Consider the following 12215-nt stretch of genomic DNA (forward strand, 5'->3'; position numbering starts at 1 on the left):
TATCTTCAATATATATTGTTTGGAAAAAGTAAGGTGTAGGACAGTGTTTATAGTGTGGTGCAGTTTGTGGACTAAAAGGAAAGAGACAACATGAATGTGTACATTTCTGATATTTTTTAAAAGAAGCAAAGAATAAATCAAGATCTAATTAAAGTGATTACCTATGGGGGAAAGAAGGACCAGGATGGAGAGTTTAGAGACATAAGCACGATTTCTAAGATATACTTTCTTATACACTTATAACTTTGGAACGATGTACATTTTTACATATTTTTTAAAAATAAAGTTAAATCACAAAGGAAAAAATGCAGTCCTCAAAAACTGAAAACAGATGGAAGGAAACGAATGTAACTGTATCAATTTGGTGACATAATTACATGGATAAAATAATTACTTCAATTAATTTTTAAATACAGAATTTTGCCTGTACACACCTTTAATATATATTAAAGACAAAAAGAAATACAAAGAAATCTTTAACCTAATTCACATATTTTGGAGTTGGTAACAATTACTATTTTTTTATAATATGTATTATCTTTAATGATATATGCATTAAAAGGTAAAGCAAATAAGTAATAATGTTAATATTGTTAGGAATCAAGATTTTTAGCCTGCTATAGAAAGTATAAGTGTAAAATCAAAGAAGTAAAAGCCCTATAATGTTATATTTTAATAGGAAATGTCAGTATCTCTTTATGGTATTTTATTTCTCTTTAAAAAATATAGATTTGGGTGGGCCACGGTGGATCAGCAGGCAGGAATGTTTGCCTGTGATGCCAGAGGACCTGGGTTCGATTCCTGGTGCCTGCCCATGTAAAAAATATAGAGAGAGATTTCCTGGCTCTGTCCATTAAAGAGAAGAGGCCTTGAAGTATTGGTAGCCAGGAGCAATGAGCATCCAAGGACCCAGATTATGATTGCTACATACCAATTCCTTTAAAAAGGAGTTACAACTCCTTGGGAAAAAATGGCTTGTTGCAAATCTGAAACAGGAGTTGTACTAGGTTTTTCCAGGACATTTGTTGTACAAAAGAGCAAAATAATCAAAGAAATTTGAACATGGATTGGGTATTAGGTTAACTTTATTAAATTACGTTTATTGTATGTGAATAAAAGCATTATGGTTATGTTTTTTAAAAAGTGTCTGCATAAGAACAAACACAATATACACAGGCTTATGCCCTACTCCTGGAAATTCTAATCCAGTAGTCTCCCATGGAGTCTGGACTACAATATTTTTATAGAGCCCCACAGGTAATTCCAGTGCCCACCACTGTATTTTGTTGTTTTTTTTTTTTTTTTTCATTTTAACCTACTATAAAAGAAACCTTTCTTTGGTAAGATTTGCCACACAAAGTTCCTGGTACTTCATATAACCTTAAACTTGAAATTACGGTGAAGGTATTTTTTTCTACTTTATTTGAGGACAACAATATAGAATGCCAAAAATGTTTGTGGTGTGGTATATTATTAGGCAAGTTTGCGTCATCATTTCATTTTTTTTTTCAAAGAAACATCATATCCATTTTTACTTTTTATTTTTTATTTTAATGCAATTTTATTGATATATATTATATATTCATATAATCATTGAAAGTGTACAGTCACTGGTTCAAAGTATCATCATATGGCTGTACACTCATCATACAATCGACTCTTTTTTCTTTTGTGTGAAAAATAACATATATACAAAAAAGCAATAAGTTTTAAAGCACATCACAACAATTAGTTCTAGAAAAAATTTCAGTGTTTGGTATGGGTTACAATTCTACAATTTTAGGTTTTTATTACTAGTTGCTTTAAGACACTGGAGACTAAAAGAAATATCAGTATAATGATTCAGCAATCATACTCATTTGTTAAACCCTATATTCCCTGTATAACTCCACCATCTCTTATGATCTTTCTCCCACTCTTTAGAGTTATTTGGGCTATGTCCATTCTAACTTTTTCATGTTGGAAGGGGCTGTCAGTAATATGGGACAGGGGGATGGAACTAGTTGATGTTCTCAAGAGGCTGGTCCTCTGCATTTCAGGACTTATCTGGCCTATGAACCCATCTGGAGGTTGTAAGTTTCTGGAATGTAATGCTGGTGCCTGGAACTTCTGTAGAATCTTTGATAAAACCTTAGGTGTTCTTTAGAGTTGGCAGGAGTGGTTTTGGTTGGGGTTTAGCAAAGTCTAACTGAAGACTGCATAAGAGTGACCTCCAGTGTAGCCTCTCAACTCTATTTGAACTCTCTCAGCCACTGATATCTTATTTATTATACTTGTTTTCCCACTTCTCTGTCAAAGAGAAGTGCTGCCACTGTTGATACCACTGTACCAAAGACAGGCTCATCCTTGGGAGTCATCTCCCATGCTACCAGGGAGACTTTCACCCCAGATGTCATGTCCCAAGTAGGGGGGAGGGCAAAGGTTTCAATTGCAGAGTTGGGCTTAGAGAGAATGAGGCCACTCTGGGCAACAGAAGAGGTTGTTCTTTGTGAAAACAACCAGAAGTGACTCTTAGGCATACCTTTAGGTAGGCTAAGCTTCTCTGATACATACATAAACTTCACAAGAGCAAGCCACTAGATCAAGAGCTTTGCCTATTGACTTGGGAGTCCCTAATGTTTGGCACAGTATCCTGGGTGTCCCCAGGGGTAAAGTTGAATACTTACATATTTTTTCTCCCATCTCTCAAGGGACTTTGCCAATACTTTCTGATTACCTACTTAACATACTCGGGGATGTATCCAGGCATTACATTAAGCTATACAAACATATCCATTTTTATTTTATCCATCTAATTTTTATTTTTGACAAAGTACTTTTCTACACTTCATATATTTATTATGCCACCTCATTAACTACTGTATCAAGGCCTGGCAAGTCATAAGAAATAAATGACATTTAATTGTATGTTTATATTTTTTAATCATCTTGACTAAAAATAATAAAACTGCACAAAATCAGAATCATATTGGGAAATTGGGGGTGATTCCCATAGTTATTCCACACTACTTAACATACCTTCCCATCCATGCCTTGTTAACTGGTTCACTAAGAAAAATTTCTTTTCAGCTTAGTTGTTTGAAGAGGGTATAAAGAAATAAGGGGGGGTTTATGAGAAGAATAAACTTTCCCATAGTAGGCCTTTGAATCCACAAAATTTTAACATAAATATAAATTTCCTAGCAAATAAAGCTCCTATAAGCTATCCTTGAGTTCATTCAGCCATAAAGATAACTCACACTTAACTAGACTAGCCCCATTCCTTTTCACCCTAACCAGTGGAGTCCTGGATATATAGATGAATAAGCAGACAGTATTAAATCATATTTCTTCTGGAAAATACATTTTTCATGAATAATCAGTGTGTATAAGCAAAGCAAGCTAGCTAAGAGGTTTCACTAAGATCTTTTATGCAAAAAACTTCAAAACACACATTGTTAAATTTTGTTTTCTAAATATACTTAAGTTTAAAAAAAAAAAAAGGGAAGAGGGTTCAGTGTTAGAATGCTCACCCTTCATGCAGGAGACCCTGGTTTGAGTCCCAGACCATGCACCCAAAGGAAAAAAAAAGAGGTCAAGATTTAAAATTCCATGTCCTAATTTAACTGGCTGTAGCAACAACAAGCAACTGAAATTCAAGTGTCTGAGATACACTTATGACATATCTATCTATCCATTTCTTGTAAAAGCCTGGGGAATTGTTTAGTTTGAGCATTAATTTTCTGAAGGTGTTAGATTGATTCTGCAAGTTTAAACATGCTAGGTATAAATTAAAGGTTATCTACATAGACAAAATCATTGTCTCTAAAAAAGAACAAGACAGTACAGACTCAAACAGCTGGAATTTGAGTATAACTCAGAAATACGCTTTCTCAGAAAGTTGGAGGTGTTAAGTCAAAGAGATTTTAAATATACTATGGATTTAGTGTTAACATTTAGCAGAAAGGTGCATTAACTTTTATATTTCCTCTGAAACTGGAAACCGTTCACAAGATAAATTTTTTTTGCAAGGGCCTATGAACACTGAAACCTCTTTTTCTTCACTTCCCTCCCCTTCCCTCCCCTTCCCTTTCTTACCCTTCGTCTCCTTTTTTTCAATAGCAGAGTCAGGCCCGGTTTATGCTCTAGGGTATATTTATAAGTTTCAAATTTATTGCACAAGACCTAGTACTAAGCCCTACATTATCATAAACTACTTTAAAAACAAGTAGTTGGATGCAGCACCACTGTAGTAGATTCAATTATGTACCCCCCCCCCAAAAAACATGCTTTTAATTTTAATGCACATTTCTGTGGTATGAGCCCAGTTGTAAACAGGAACATTTGAAGATATTATTAATTAAGGTGTGGCCAGATTGAATCAGAGTAGGTCTTAAACTGTTTTACTGGAGGTCTTATAAAACAAGAAATTCAGACACAGTCAGTCAGTAGACGCCAAAACAGTGGGAACCAGAAGAAGCCAGTGGAAAACAGATGATCAGACACAAGGAGAGAGAGCTATCTCCATGTGATGGGGGATTGCTAGAATAGGACGAACTCAAGGAAAAAGCAAGCCCTGCCATTACCTTGACCTTGGACTTCTAGCCTTTAGAAATGTGAGAAAAATTCTTGTTTAAACCTACCAGTTTGTGGTATTTGTTATAACAGACCTGACAAACTAAGACTCCCACTAAAATAAAATCATAGATTCTAAAGAATTAGAGAAGATACATAATCTTCCTTCCCCAACCAATAGAAAAACAGCCTCAGCAATCACCTTAAGAGATGTGCTTTTAGGCACTACTTGCCAAATGCAAGAGAGCTCAAGTCCTTGAAAAATAATCCTATTCATTTTAATACCTCTATACTGAATGGAGATTAGCCTTCTCACATTTTCCTTTTGTTGGTTCAAGTCTGTTTAATTTAATCTTCCTCCATGTGACTGCCTTTCAATATATGAAGACATACATAATGTTCCCCGAAGGTATTTGTACAATAAATATCAATGTTTCTTCAACTGTTCCTCATAGAACCTGATTTCAACATCCTGGTTTCCTGTTTCTGAGATACTAAAAGGGCTAGAAACCATGTCAGTTGGATACTGATAAAATAAGCTGAAGATGCAATGCCCAGAACTAGTAGATACACTTAGGAAATGAACTATAATTGAAAGAGTTACCGGTACCTGATGAGATGTAAAGTGTTAGCTCACATTTACCTAGAATAGTCCCATTCCCTTTCACATTACCCAGTATTATCCTGGCGGTGTGTCACTAAATCCTTGGTCTCTAAGACTGAGTAATTCAGTAGGGCAAAGGTCTCAAAATAAAAAGCACTTGCTTCTATTATAAGAGTTTATTATCCAAATGAATTATAATACAAGTTACAAGTGTTTTATTCTCACAATCTCTTTCTCGCCTTCCCCCTTTCTTCTTCATTCCTGTGCTCGCTCGCTCTCTCTCTCTCTCTCTCTCTCTCTCTCTTTCTTTCTCTCTCTCTCTCTCTCTCTCTCTCACACACACACACACACACACACACAAATTCCATTCCCTTCATTGTATAAGACCACGAAATTAGAAATGAAGTTGGTGAGAACTGATAAATGAAGTCACATATCACACATATGTAGAACCTGCTTATTAACCCATATGAAATTAGATGTTGATATGAAATGTTTCTATCTTTTAAAAAAGTACTGAAATAAATTAGATAGAAATAAAAAACATTCTGTGCTCATGAAGATGAAATATTGTCAATTTGACCCCAAAGTTACTTACTTTCCCAATAAAATACAATCCCAATAAAAATTTCAACAGTTTTCTATGCAAAAATGGAAAAGCCAATTTATCAAATTCATATGGAACGATAAAGCCAAAACCTTCTTGAAAAATAAGAACAAAGTTGCAAGACTCACACTTCCTGATTTTCTCTCTCTTCTCAATTTTTTATTACGAAGCTAAAATAATCAAAATAATATGGTACCAGCATAAGGATAAATAGACCAATGGAATAGAATTGAGAGTTTAGAAATAAACCCTCTTGTCTATGACCAGTTTGTTTTTGATAAAGATGCTAAATCCACTTAGTGGAGAAAGAGAAGTCTCTTCAATAATGGTGCTGGGAAAACTGATTATCTAAATGCAAAAGAATAAAAGTGGACCCATATCTCACACCACATATGAAAACTGACTAAAAATGGATCAAAGACCTATATAAACTTAAAACTATGAAGTTCCAAGAAAAAAGCATAGGAAAAAATTTCTAGGGTCTTGTAATAGGCAATGGTTTTTTAGACTTTATACCAAAAGCACAACCAACAGAGTAAAAAATAGACAAATGGGACTTTATCAGAATTAAAAATTTCTTGATAATACCCTTTGTACATCAAAGAGTATTATCAAGAGTAAAATGGCAATCTGCAGAATAGGAAAAAGTATTTGGAAGCCTAATAACAGTTTAATACCCAGAATATATAAAGAGCTACTGTACCTCAACACAGAAAAACAACCCCAATTTGAAAATGGGCAAATGACTGGAATAGACATTTCTCCAAAGAAGATATGCAAATGGCCAATCTTCCTGTAAAAAGATGCTCAGTATCATTACCCATTGGGGAAACGCAAATTAAAATCACAATTTCATACCCAGTAGCGGTTACTATTTTAAGAAATGGAGAATAGCAAGTGTTGGGGAGGATGTGGAGAAATCAGAAGACTTGTACATTGTTAGTGGGAATGTAAAAACAGTGCAGCAACTGTGAAAAATGGTTTGTCAGTTTCTCAGAAAGTTATACATAAAATTATCATATGGCCCAGAAAACCCACTTACAGGTATTTACCCAAAAGAGTAGAAAGCAGGGACTCACACAAATATTTGCACACTGATATTCATAACCATTTTTTCACAGTTACCAAAAGATGGATAAAACCCAAATGTTTGTCAAGATTAATAAAACATATGATGTTCCATTCCACACAATGAAATATTATTCAGCCTTACAAAGGAATGAAGTTCTGATGCACGGTACAACATGGATGAATGTTGAAAACATTTTGCTAAATGAAATAAACCAAACTCAAGAGGGCAAATGTAAATTTTAAGAGCTTGCTTATATGAAATAATTAGATTGTGTAAATCAGTACCTAGAAATTAGAATACAGGTGACCAAGGGCAGGGGTGGAGGTAGGAATGGGATGCTATTGATTATTGAGCACAGAGTTTCTATTTAGGATGATTGAAAATTTTGTTAATGGACAATGGTAATGGCAGCACAATGTCGTGAATGTAGTTAACATCACTGAATTGTATTAAATGAGAAATTTTAGGTTATGTATATATGATCAGAATAAATGTTTTTAAAAACACATAGAACTGTACAATACAAATAGTGAACCTTGATGTGAATATGGACTATAGTTTATAATATAATTAAAATAATATTATTTCATCAATTGTAACAAAGGCACAATACTAACAAATATGTCGATAACAGAGAAAACTGCATGTATCAGGGAGGGTATTTGGGAACACTGCTTTCTACATGATTTTACTGCATACCTAAACTACTCTAATGAAAGTATTTTTTTAAATACTGGCATATCTAATGTAAATGCATACATATGTACATGCCTTAATAAGCTATTTACCCACTGACCACACAACATCTGAAATTAGCACTGGAAACAAACATAACCTAAAATTTCTCATTTAATACAATTCAGTGATGTTAACTACATTCACAATGTCGTGCTGCCATTACCATTGTCCATTAACAAAATTTTCAATCATCCTAAATAGAAACTCTGTGCTCAATAATCAATAACAAATTTTCCTGGTAAGAAAGGGTAGCTGCACCATGTAATTATGACGTTGGCCCCAAGCTCACAATTTTAATACTGTTTCCCAATAGTATAGCAGTCCCTAACCATCCTGCAGAATAGATGACACATAGTTACAATGTCCAACATGTAATGAAAAGATTCAGCTGGGCACTGGGTTTCTGAACCTTTTATGAAGAAAGGTTGGAACAGAGGTATCTGAGCACAGCATGGCCCACCTCAAACTGGACTGTTGATATTCAATAAATTGTGTTACTTAATTTTTAAAAAGACTTCATAAATTTTTAAATGCTCTGATGTTTGATCACTGTGTGCCTTGTTGGAGCAATGTGAAATATGTGTATTGTAAATCATCCTGCCAACGTTTGGTCGTTTTGGGGGATAGAACATGAAGATTGAAGAGGTAGGATATAAGTGGAGTAACAAAGCACTTATTCTATTTCTGAGACACCTAGTGATCACCTTAGCCTATTCTATAATCGTGGTTTGCAGAAAACCTTTGGTGATGGTGGATACTTACCTCTGGCACACAGAGGTAGGTGAGGATTATAAAATGAGCCTAAACCTGGGCAATGGCTACATGTTATTCTTTGTGTTGTTATTATCCCAAGTAATCAGAAAATTATATTAAAACATTATAGATGATATATGTCGTGCTGTGTACGTGTTACACATTGGTAGCAAAAGAAGGAACAGGGCTGTCCACTCCTGATCCAGCTCTGAAAGAATAGCAATCTCATTAGGTCATCAGCAACAAAAATGTAATTGTCAACAAGAGATCAGATTAGGGGAATGTGTGCTTGATTCTGAGCATAGCAGTGAAATCCCAACCATATAACCCTGAGAAATAGCAGGGACAGACATAGGTGAGGCTAATTATATCTGACAAGAACAGCAGTGGGGATTTCTGCTTCTTAGCAGGCTATAATAAGTGTTGGTACACCATCACTTTCAGTGCAATATCTGGAATAAAATGATAAAATGAGTCAGGAAGGTGTGGATTAAAGAAAACTAGAGGAATTAAAATTCCTGTATGGAAAGAGCTTCCCAAGAAAGCCACTATTGCCAGTTATGTTCTTCACTAGGACTCTTCTAATTTTGGGAATGAGCTGAAGATCAGTCTTACCTTAGGCAAGGGGCAGAAAAGAGTTAACAGCAGAAATTTTGATAGCTATATGGATTGATGTGTCAGATTGGAAGAGCAGTTCAACATTTGGCCAGATAGTCAGTTTCTCCCCATGAGACATTTGCTGAGATCTGCTGCAGTATGAGAGAATGAGTAGTTAACCTGAAAAAGCAGGGTAAAACCTGCAGTCTCAAAGTATGCTGGTTTGAAAGGATGTATGTACCCTAGAAAAGCCGTGTTTTAAACTTAGGCAGTCGTTTCTTCTAATCCCTATTCAGTACTGTATCTTTAAAACTATAATTAGGTCATCTCCCTGGAGATGTAATTTGATCAAGAGTGGTTGTTAAACTGGATTAGGTGGAGATGTGTCTCCACCCATTTGGATGGGTCTTGATTAGTTAACTGGAATCCTATAAAAGAGGAAACATTTTGGAGAATGAGGAAGATTCTGAGAGAGCAGAATGGCATAGCACCAGAAGCAGAGAGTCCACCAACCAGTGACCTTTGAAGATGAAGAAGGAAAATGCCTCTCGGAGAGCTTCCTGAAACAAGAAGCCAGGAGAGAAAGCTAATAGATGACACTGTGTTCACCATGTGCCCTTCCAACCAAGAGAGAAACCCTGACTGTGTTCACCATGTGCCTTTCCACTTGAGAGAGAAACCTGAACTTCATCGGCCTTCTTGAATCAAGGTATCTTTCCCTGTATGCCTTAGTTAGGTTGAGCATTTCTATAGACTTGTTTCAGTTGGGACATTTCCATCGCCTAAAAACTGTTAACTTGCAACTTATTAAACTCCTTTTTTAAAAGCTGTTCTGTTTCTGCTATATTGCATTCCGGCAGCTAGCAAACTAGAATACATAACATTTAAAAATTAAGTTGCTGTTTTGGGAGGACTCTGCAACAAATACACAATAAGAATCCTCATTAAGACATTTCCCAGATTTTAAACCTGCATAGGATGAAAGGAAAAAGATCACAAATATATGGAGATTAAATAACACGCTCTTAAACAACCAGTGGGTCAGAGAAAGAATTGCTAGAGAAATCAGAAGCTATCTAGAGATTAATGAAAACGAGAATTCAACATATCAAAACTTATGAGATGCAGCATTTATTGCCCTAAACGTCTATATTAAAAAACAAGAAAGAGCACAAACCTGAAGGAACTTGAGCAAACTAACCCCAAAGCAAATAGAAGAAGATAAATAAAGATTAAAGCAGAGTTAAATGAATGGGAGAACAAAAGAACAATAGAAAGAATAAAACCAAGAGTTGATTCTTTGAGAAAATCTGTCAAATTGATGGGCCACTAGCAAGACTGACAAAGAAAAAAAGAGAGAGGGTGCAAATAAGCAAAATCAGAAATGAGAAGGGGTGCATTCCCACAGACCCTGAAGAAATAAAAGGAATCATAAGAGGATACTAGGAACAACTATATGCCAACTAGAGAACTTAGATAAAGTGAACAAATTTCTGGAAACACACAAACAAGCTACACTAACTCAGAAAGAAATAGAAGATCTCAACAAACCAATCACAAATAAAAAGATTCAATAAGTCATCAAAAGTCTTCCTACAAAGAAAAGCCCAGGGCCAGATGGCTTCACAGGGAAATTTTATCAAACATTCCAAAAAGAGCTAACACCAATCCTCCTCAAACTTTTCAAAAAAATTAAGGAAAAGGAACACTATGAAACTCATTTTATGAAGCTACTATCATTTTAATACCAAAACCAGGTAAAGATGCTATAAAGAAAAGAAAACTACAGGCCAGTCTCCCTAATGAACACAGATGCAAAATAGTCAACAAAATACTAGCAGATCAAATCCAACAACATATTAAATAAAAATATACACATGTGCACGCACACACATGGTTCTTCTTCCCTAGAGACCATGATTAATACAAATCTTCGTGCCAGAAATTGCTCTTGAAAAATAGAAACACAAGGATGAAATTTCTGAGATGATTCTGGAGGATTTTTTTGGAATTAGTTCTCTTATCTATTTAGATTCAAAGGCACTAATGACTCTATTGCCAAAAATCAAGATGGCACTGATAGTCCACGGCATGAACTGGCAATAGAGATAGGCAAAATATCACCAGTGGAAATGACTACTCAAATGCTTAAAAGAGGCAAGGCTCTGAGAGAGAATGTATTTGGAACTTTAATAAAATTTCGTGGTAACATTGTTCACTAGCTGTTCCTAAATATGGTGGATACAGTTGTAAAAGAAAGGGATGAACTCAAGGCTTCAAATTCCTAACTTAAGCACAGCGTAAAGGAAATGGACGTTTCTATGTATACCTTGAAAGAATATCTTATTTTGTGTAGCTGCAGATTTGAGATTTCTAAAATCGTGATTCAGAGTCTTATTGTGTGAGTGGCTGGATTACAGCCTAAATTGAATTTCCAACCTTGTAGGGTATCTGCTGTTAAGGTGAGAGCATTGATTTGAAAGGAATGGAATCCTGAAAACTGGAATGGGGACATATGTATTGATAATGATAATGGTGGGGACATTGAAACCGTAGATTCTACTGAGTCTTCGCCAGATAAACCTGTAATGATCTGCCCTGAGGAATTAGGCACCCAGTCTCCAATCTGTCCTGAGGAATCAACCATCCAACCTCCACATGAATAAACCCTGCTGTGCCTAAAAATCCTGTAACTATCTCCCTTGACTAAACAGCCCTCACACCTCTGTGTTTAATCCATGAAGATATCCTGTTTCACCTGATGAAATTGCAGTGGAATGCCCTGATGTAATTGGCTTGAAGAACACTTCTAATTGTTCTTGTGACCCTGTCCCACCACTCCTCTTTTCTTTCACACCTAGAACTAGACTCAAGACCCAATCTGCCCCAAAAAGTCAGGTACAAAGTGTGACCTATAAGGAGGTGCACTACGCTCCGAAAGAACTGCATGATTTTTCCAATTTATGTAAGCAGAAATCAAGGAAATATGTGTGGGAATGGATATTAAGGATGTGCTATGATGGTGTAAGCAACATACAGTTGAATTGGGCTGTATTTATTGATATTGGCCCACTAAGCAGAGATTCTGGATTCAGTGTTGAAACTTGAGGGGTTAGAAAGGGCTCTGACAATTTCTCCAGATGGTTGGCTGAAGCATAGACCAAAAGGTGGCCACCTGAAGTTGTGATACCAGAACTGCCCTGGTATCATGTAGATGAGGGGATCCAAAAGCTTAGAGAGATTGGTATGTTAGAGTGGATTTACCATGTACAACCTGCTCACCTGCCCTA

At 35.7% G+C, this 12215-nt stretch overlaps 1 protein-coding gene across 10 annotated transcripts in view; it reads left to right on the plus strand.

Annotated features, from left to right (window-relative positions):
- The window catches only part of RNF180 (ring finger protein 180), a 337143-nt gene that overhangs the window by 255671 nt on the left and 69257 nt on the right, over nucleotides 1-12215 (plus strand). The gene's annotated exons all lie outside the window — the stretch shown is intronic.

Source organism: Tamandua tetradactyla, chromosome 9 (genome assembly GCF_023851605.1).
Source record: "Tamandua tetradactyla isolate mTamTet1 chromosome 9, mTamTet1.pri, whole genome shotgun sequence".
Taxonomy (NCBI): Eukaryota; Metazoa; Chordata; class Mammalia; order Pilosa; family Myrmecophagidae; genus Tamandua; species Tamandua tetradactyla.